The 9,115-nt window shown below is 45.7% G+C and overlaps 1 pseudogene across 1 annotated transcript; it reads left to right on the forward strand.

Annotated features, from left to right (window-relative positions):
* The first annotated feature begins 342 nt into the window (after positions 1-342).
* Positions 343-7,044, forward strand: LOC310771933 (opsin-3 pseudogene; annotated as a pseudogene). Its single transcript has 3 exons — positions 343-662; positions 5,725-5,976; positions 6,772-7,044. The product of its transcript is annotated as an opsin-3 pseudogene (transcript).
* The last annotated feature ends 2,071 nt before the right edge of the window (positions 7,045-9,115 follow it).

The raw sequence follows: 9,115 nt of genomic DNA on the forward strand, positions 1-9,115 counted from the left end.
CAAAACATGGGAACAGAAGCCTGTTCAGAGACTGATGTAGGTCTTGTGATTTGTGTTGGAGTGAGTGGTCTCCTTTTTGTGAGACTTCCAAGGATTTCTCATACTGAGCGGTCCTGAAACAGAATGCCTGATGGTCACAGTGTGTTGCGTTGGTACTTTTTGTTTGTTTACAAAGACTGCAGTGAAACTCTTTCAGTCCAGACGGATGCTAAGCAGCCACTGACCCAGAATCTGTATCGAGCGCTCTCTCTCTCTGCATGACTCAGTGTGGCTGTAACCTCTCTCTGCCCCCCCCACCCCACCCCCACCCCCACCCCACCCCCCACCCCCACCCCGTGCCAGGCATCGTCTCCATCATGACTCTGTCAGCCCTGGCCTATGAGCGCTACATCCGGGTGGTCCACGCCCGGGTGGTGGACTTCACCTGGGTCTGGCGGGCCATCGCCCACATCTGGCTCTACTCGCTGGCCTGGACGGCCGCTCCGCTGCTGGGCTGGAACCACTACACCCTGGAGATCCACCGGCTGGGCTGCTCCCTGGACTGGGCGTCCAAGGACCCCAACGACGCCGCCTTCACCCTCTTCTTCCTGCTGGCCTGCTTCTTCGTGCCCGTGGGCATCATGATCTACTGCTACGGGAACATCCTCTACACAGTGCGGATGGTAAGAGAGACGGGCTTGTTCTGTGCCCCCCCCCCCCCTCCCCTCTCTCTCTGTTAACTTGTCTAATGTATTATGAATGAGTTAGACTGATGATCTGAATGATTTACGCAGGCTTGTGAATGGAGAGTCGCTGATTAGAGTCTGGACAGGAAAAGTGAATTAGTAACACTCTCCCCTCCCTCAAATAAGGCACTAAACATCCTCTGCCATCTGTCTATAACCTTCCACCCAGTGCATGCTGGGATAGGCTGCTGTCTCGATACAACCGCGATAATAAAAGTTCAATAACAAAGTCTGACTCTGCAGAATTATGTTTATTTCTGAGCCACAAATCGTTGTAGCAATTGCATTGGCTTTCTAGAATCTAACAATTAAAAATGTAAACAATCTTTACAAAGTGACAATAATCATTTGGATGAGAGCTTGTGCAATCATGGTGATGGTCAAGCGTCTCATTTGTGATTACTACAGCAGAATAAAATGTAGGTAATAGTGATTAATCGATACGATACATATTGTCATATTGGATTTCAATATATATCATCCCATCCCTAAAAGAAAATGAATGAATGTATGAATACATTTCACACCCGCTTGCTTCAGTGGAGCTGCTAATCATTACAGATTAAATTTATTATTTATTATTATCCTCATTGTATGACTTTTGTTCTGGTTTTTATTTTTTATGAAGAAAAAAAAAATCCTTGACCGTCACCGGCCAAGTCCAAGTTCATCTCTCTCTCTCTCTCTCTCTCTCTCTCTCTCTCTCTCTCTCTCTCTCTCTCTCTCTCTCTCTCTCTCCCATTGTTTTCTCGCCGTATGCTTCTGTACCAGCAGGACTCTTCCTGTGTAGTGGAAATCACTTGGTACTGGTAGCTCATTGTCCTCCTCTGTAATAAATTCAGCGCTGGTTATAGACTGTGCTGCCGACGCTGCCTCAAAATGCATCTAGGTGTCACCGATGTCATCCGTTTTACTAAGTCAGCCTGGTAATAAAAACACTACTTCTTCTCAGCTTGTGAGGATGATAAAGTTGACTCAGATTTCACCTTGATAATGCACTGTGATAGCGTGGGAGAACCGGTGTCTGTGTGCATCAGCTCAGTGGCCTTGTGGTTTGAGTGTCCGCCCTGAGACTGGGAGGTTGTGAGTTCGATCCCCGGCCCAGTCATACCAAAGACTATAAAAATGGGACCTGTTGCCTCCCTGCTTGGCACTCGGCATCTAAGGGTTGGAATTGGGGGGTTAGATCACCAAATTATTCCCGAGCGCGGCGCACGCTGCCGCTCACCGCTCCCCCAGGGGATGGGTCAAATGCGGAGAACAAATTTCGCACACTCAGGTGTGTGACAATCGTTGGGACTTTACCTTTGCCATTGAAATTGGGGAGCTCCAGCAGGAGTCTCTGCAGCCCATCCCTCTGCCTCTGCCCCTGAGCAGGTGAGCACGGGAGGGAGTGTTTGGACAGGATAATGTGTAAGTAAGCAACTGTGTCAATGGGACCCGCAGCACTATACGTTTCTAATCCTCTGACCCAGATGTCTATCGGCGGCACGGCTGCTATCGCTTTACTTACTTAAGTATTTACCACATCTTAGGAAGTGTGCGAGGCGACGACTCGTTAATTGTCTGCGGCCCCGGTCTCTGGTTCCATGGCACACTCCATGGTCTCTGGTTCCATGGCACACTCCATGGAAATCCCTCAACAACCTCCGATGCCATGCTTTGCATGACTCATCATCACGACTCATCACATCGAGTGGAAACGCTCGAAAGAGAAGTATTCACAGGGTTGGTGCGATGGACGATGGCATCGTGATTGTTTTCCGACACCCATCGACCTCTGAGCCTTCTACATCGGACCGTCGTGATTAATGAACTTTTCAAATTAAAATGTTACAGATAATAATAAATAATAAAAAAGTCCAACTGCACTGACCCACGACGCACGGGTGAGTGCAGTTGGAAAAAAACTCCTGCGCACAGCTTTAGTAGTATCTTTGGGTTGTCCATCCTCATCAGGGTGAAATCCAAAATACTGCCAGATAGGCGAAGTGGTCCCTTTTTTTGCGACGAGGTTAATCTCCTCTGCCATTATGGAAGTTGATTGAAGGGCAAGTTTCCAACACAGCCAATTACAAAGCCTCCGCTCTGGTCAGTCTAACTTTCTGTTTCCAGAACTTTCCACACCAGCTCCTCCTCCCCTTCCCTCTCTCTGCTGGGTGCGCGCTAGTCTTACTTTTGGTTTCAACACCAGCCCCTGGACGCATGCTGGGTGCGTGCTACATACCCTATTGAACTTGTAACCCCTTCCCCCCCGGCCAACGACGATGCCATCGTCCATCGTGATGGTTCAGTGTGGAACCATCGTGATGGTTCAGTGTGGAACCATCGTGATGGTTCAGTTTGGAACCATCGTGATGGTTCAGTGTGGAACCATGGCTGACATCGCACATCCCTAATTCACACTCTGAATCCTACAGAGGACTATTTTCTAAAACACTTGAAACGCTTTAACGAAGCGAGGGAAAGGACTGTAGACTCATGAATGCCTAGATAAAAACATATAAATAGTAGATCAGGGTTCCCCAAATAGCATGCCCCTGTGTGGCCCGTGCTGGAATTGCATTTTTGTCAGTTGACAGAAGTGTGGAGACAGATAACATTAACTTTAGCTAAAAATAATAACGTTACCTAACGTTAGCTAACACCAAATATCAATGATGACTTCTGCAAAAAAAAATGTTTTGCTTTTGTTTTATATGTTCTTGATGGTAGAACTATCTTTAGACTAGTGAATAACGTTGATATCCTCAAACAAAGTGTCTTAAAGTGTGTAACGTTAACGTTAGTTAGAGAAAAAGCGAGCTCGCGCAAGTGCTGACACTGACTGCTTCACAGACTGACTGAGCTAATCTGAAAATGCTTGACTGAAAAAGGGCCATTGCCTACCAACAATGTCAAGATTAAAAGTCCATACTCTTAACAAAAACTAAAACTTCACTGAAAAGGGACATTGCGCAACAGGGATTAGGACTAGACAGTCAGCTGAGTTCAAAGACAAGTTTCCTTTACTGTGTGCTGATGAAATTTAGTAGCCTAGGATTCAGTTTTAATTTCGAAGTTAATTTCATTGTTTGTTTTGACTTGACCTTTAAATTCAGCTCAAGCAACAACTAACCTTGCTAGCTTTGCATACAGAATACTATTTTATGTTAGGCTATAGTGCAAAATTGTTTTTGGTTCATTATGAAAATGTGATGGGATGAACTGGACACCATATTCTCAGTAGCCTACCCTATTTAATGGGAAACCGCAAATCAGCAACTGTTGTTTACACACAAACATTGACTTTATTGACCTCAGAGATGACTTCTGTGTACTTATACTGTATATTATTCAACTCATCATGAGAAGACCTGTCATTCAAGCCTAATATGAAGGCTCTATGACGATGTTGTTTTGAAAAAACTGCCTTTTAGAGCTCAAAATTGGCAGCCATCTCGGATTTGAAGGTCAAAAATAGGTCAAATCATTATATAAACACCAAATATGTATTTCTTGACCAGAATAAGCTCTGAAACCATGTATTGTGCATCATTGTAGGTCAAACCATTAAAAAGTTCATTTCCACGGCAGCCATTTTGGATTTTGGTCTCTCAAATATTTTCCCCGCCTTTTTAAAAAAATACACCCCGGCTAAATTTGTTTATTAACCCTCCTAGATGACAAATCCATTGAGAAACGGACCTTTGCTCTCCACGGTCACGGAAGTGCCACAGATGACCCTACTAAATGTGGCCCTTGGTGAAAAGTATTCAGTATGCAGTAGATCTTGGGGATGTTGTGTTTAGGCCATTGGTTTCATGAATAATGTAGAACGTCAACAAAAGCCGGTGTTGGATGGAAGCCTGGTGTGATTCTATCCGCTCCTGTTGACTGTCTGCTGTCTCTGAGGGAGTCTCGTGAAACCGGTCACGTGCAATTCTCTCATCTCATCCCTTTAGTGCAAGTCTGTTTAGCTGGAGGGTCATCTACAGTGTCAAGTGCCCGCGACAAGTCAATAAACGAGGTACGAGGTTACGTTTTAATGACCCGATGATTCCATAACCAACTAGAAAAGTGCACTCGGAAGGTCTCCGCCAGGCTCCACTATGCCTTAGCCAATACCCAACTGCGAAGGGCAGCACTATGGGCAAACACTATCTCAGAGGTTCAAACTTTTTAAGGTCCTGAACCTCCTCAAACATTCAACCTCCTGCTGTGTAGCCCCTCTACCTCCACAGACTGTCAACACGCATAGGATGTTACAAGACATGACAGTGTTATTAATGGGGTTACTAAGGGATTATGAATCCAGTTGTTTGTGTCATCTGTTTTGGGGACATAACGTCACCTGTGTAACTGAGCAGTAATTGAGCATAATTGAGCGTAATTGAGCAGTAATTGAGCAGTAATTGAGCAGTAATTGAGCATAATTGAGTGTAATTGAGAAGCACACTGAGGTGTGTTTTTATGTTGCACTAACAATGTACCCGGTGTTGGCCGGGTTAAATAGTAACAAAGCAATACAACTGCGCCTTTTGCTTGTCTGGAAATTATGGTGGTATCCAGGTGATTTCCAGGACTTTCCAGATGGTTTCCAGGACTTTACAACCTGCCCATGACCTTCCCCGGTTCATAACACACCATCATTCAAATATTCAGCCCAATCCGACTCAGGGTGTGGGCCTGAGGTGGTTTGTACTTGGTTTCCAGGACTTTCCAGGTGGTTCCAGGACTGTACGACCTGCCCGTGACCTTCCCCGGATCATAACCCACCACATCTTTTTTAAATGCCGATTGGTCCAGTAGAATGTGAGATTTGCTGTGCACAGACACAGATACCATACACACACTCGTACACATGACCAAACACTTGATGATAACTACCTATCACTGAAGATAAGTATCAATCCAGCAACCCGCTGGTCACCAGACAGCTGCTCTAACCATTTTGACCACCAGCCCCATAACAGTTCGGATCTGACTCCTTTCTCCCTCCTGTCTTCATTCTTCGCAGCTGCGCTCCATCCAGGACCTTCAGACGGTGCATATCATTAAGATCTTGCGGTATGAGAAGAAGGTGGCGGTGATGTTCCTCCTGATGATCACCTCCTTCCTGGTGTGTTGGACGCCGTACGCCGTGGTGTCCATGATGGCGGCCTTTGGCAGGAAGAGCATGGTGTCTCCCACGGCAGCCATCATCCCCTCTTTCTTTGCCAAGTCCAGCACGGCCTACAACCCCCTCATCTATCTCGTCATGAGCAGAAAGGTGAGATAAGCAGTGGCTTCAATGGGATTCGTAGCTGCACTAGAGACCTGTGCATGTTGGTGGCCCCACATGGCTTCTTCTTAGTGGCTGGTGGTGAAGAGGTTCAGCCAAGTTTTGATTGGTCCATCTCCCTGTGTACTTCTTGTCAGTATATTTCCCACCAGTGACCACACCTGACACCAGGAATGAATCTGAGCAAACACGCTGAATCTAGAGCATCTCAATTATCTACTCAGGGACGCATTGGTCACAATGCGTCCCTGCGCCACCTCCGGAGGTGGTTTGGCCAACAGATCGCAATCCGTCCTCAATGCGTCTTGGCGGCGTTTACAGCTGTACTTTCCAAGTGGTCGAGCACAATCTGATTACAATCTGATCACAGAAAACTGTTAGTGCCAGGTGCAAATGGCCTCAAGGAGTAAGTGAAACCTGTGTGTGTGTGTGTGTGTGTGTGTGTGTGTGTGTGTGTGTGTGTGTGTGTGTGTGTGTGTGTGTGTGTGTGTGTGTGCATATTCCTGTAACAGTTCTTCTGTATTTTCGTATTTATTTGTTTTTATGCAGGTGCACTATGTATATTTAGCCAAGCCTAAATACGTATTGTACGTGTGTAGCTTAGGTTTAGCTTGCGGTCATCCTGAGAGTCTGATATCTTGTGTTAGGGTTAAGGTTAGGGTTGGGGTTAGGATTAGTCTTGCTCTGACAAAAGAGAGAGGTAAGTGTGCTATTTCACCCCTGTGTTTAATACTGGTCTTCTTTTTCCTTTTACCTCTCTCCTCCCCTCCCATTGTCTGACAGTTCCGGCGCTGTTTGCTACAGCTGTTCTGCTCGCGACTCTCCTGGCTGCAGCACAGCATGAAAGAGCGCCCCCTGGCGCCCGTCAAGCGCCCCATCCGTCCCATCGTGGTGTCCGGCGGATGCGGCAGCAGGGACCGGCCCAAAAAGAGGGTGACCTTCAGCTCCTCCTCCATCGTCTTCATCATCACCAGCGATGACCTCCACCACCTGGACGTGAGCTCCAGGGGCGGCGACGCCTCGGAGGTCAACGTCATCCAAGTGCGGCCGTTGTGATGATGCGGCTGGGACTTCTCCCTCTCGTCTCTCAGTATGCCTTAGGACTTCTCATGCAATTCCAAGCCAAAACAATATGCTCTCTGACCTCCCAGGACATTGAGGCTCTCTTTCTGCCTCTGCCTGTTTGAGATTCACTGTTACAGACTTGTTACAGGTTGGGAGATTCACTGTTACAGACTTGTTACAGGTTGAGAGATTCACTGTTACAGACTTGTTACAGGTTGGGAGATTCACTGTTACAGACTTGTTACAGGTTGGGAGATTCACTGTTACAGACTTGTTACAGGTTGGGAGATTCACTGTTACAGACTTGTTACAGGTTGGGAGATTCACTGTTACAGACTTGTTACAGGTTGGGAGATTCACTGTTACAGACTTGTTACAGGTTGAGAGATTCACTGTTACAGACTTGTTACAGGTTGAGAGATTCACTGTTACAGACTTGTTACAGGTTGAGAGATTCACTGTTACAGACTTGTTACAGGTTCAGAGATTCACTGTTACAGACTTGTTACAGGTTGAGAGATTCACTGTTACAGACTTGTTACAGGTTGAGAGATTCACTGTTACAGACTTGTTACAGGTTGAGAGATTCACTGTTACAGACTTGTTACAGGTTCAGAGATTCACTGTTACAGACTTGTTACAGGTTGAGAGATTCACTGTTACAGACTTGTTACAGGTTGGGAGATTCACTGTTACAGACTTGTTACAGGTTGGGAGATTCACTGTTACAGACTTGTTACAGGTTGGGAGATTCACTGTTACAGACTTGTTACAGGTTGAGAGATTCACTGTTACAGACTTGTTACAGGTTGAGAGATTCACTGTTACAGACTTGTTACAGGTTGAGATTCACTGTTACAGACTTGTTACAGGTTGAGATTCACCGTTACAGACTTGTTACAGGTTGAGAGATTCACTGTTACAGACTTGTTACAGGTTGAGAGATTCACTGTTACAGACTTGTTACAGGTTGGGAGATTCACTGTTACAGACTTGTTACAGGTTGGGAGATTCACCGTTACAGACTTGTTACAGGTTGGGAGATTCACCGTTACAGACTTGTTACAGGTAATTGTAAATATCCCACTGTCAGCAGTCTCAACTAGACCTTTTCTCCTGACAGTCTTTCATCCTCATCTAACATCAGTCGTGGTGATATACATGATCATGTAGCTGACACGTGGTGATATACATGATCATGTAGCTGACACGTGGTGTTATACATGATCATGTAGCTGACACGTGGTGTTATACATGATCATGTAGCTGACACGTGGTGATATACATGATCATGTAGCTGACACATGGTGATATACATGATCATGTAGCTGACACATGGTGATATACATGATCATGTAACTGACACGTGGTGTTATACATGATCATGTAGCTGACACGTGGTGATATACATGATCATGTAGCTGACACGTGGTGATATACATGATCATGTAACTGACACGTGGTGTTATACATGATCATGTAGCTGACACGTGGTGTTATACATGATCATGTAGCTGACACATGGTGTTATACATGATCATGTAGCTGACACATGGTGATATACATGATCATGTAGCTGACACGTGGTGTGACGGTGATGCGTTATTCCAATGGCACATCTGTCATTCCCCATATTCCCATATGTAGGACTGCGTCGTGTTTAGAGGCCAGTGGTGTTAACGGACCTGATCGGCTCAACATGTGGTTGTGTTTGGTTGGTACCGCAGCTCGCCAAAATGCAGTGTGGAAAACGGTGGGGGGGAAGCCTTAGCTCTTTAGCCATAGAACATGATTCACAAACATTACTGTGTACGGTTGAATAAAGATAACCTATTTTAACTAGCTAGCTCACGTGCTTTTATCTCATCTAAAATCACCAATCTCATACCTAATCCTCTCATCAATTTGCCGAAAGCAGTCGTGAATTGACATTTGGTGGAATTACTTTTATGAAAACTACAGGAGTGTAATTAGAGAAGAGGAGATTGAACTGATACCTGAGGCTGCGTCAGTGACCTCCCGGGCTGTCAGCTGCGAATAGACTTGATGAATGGATTTCCAT

The sequence above is a fragment of the Poromitra crassiceps genome, assembly GCF_964638095.1.
Source record: "Poromitra crassiceps genome assembly, contig: HAP1_SCAFFOLD_1536, whole genome shotgun sequence".
Classification (NCBI taxonomy): domain Eukaryota; kingdom Metazoa; phylum Chordata; class Actinopteri; order Beryciformes; family Melamphaidae; genus Poromitra; species Poromitra crassiceps.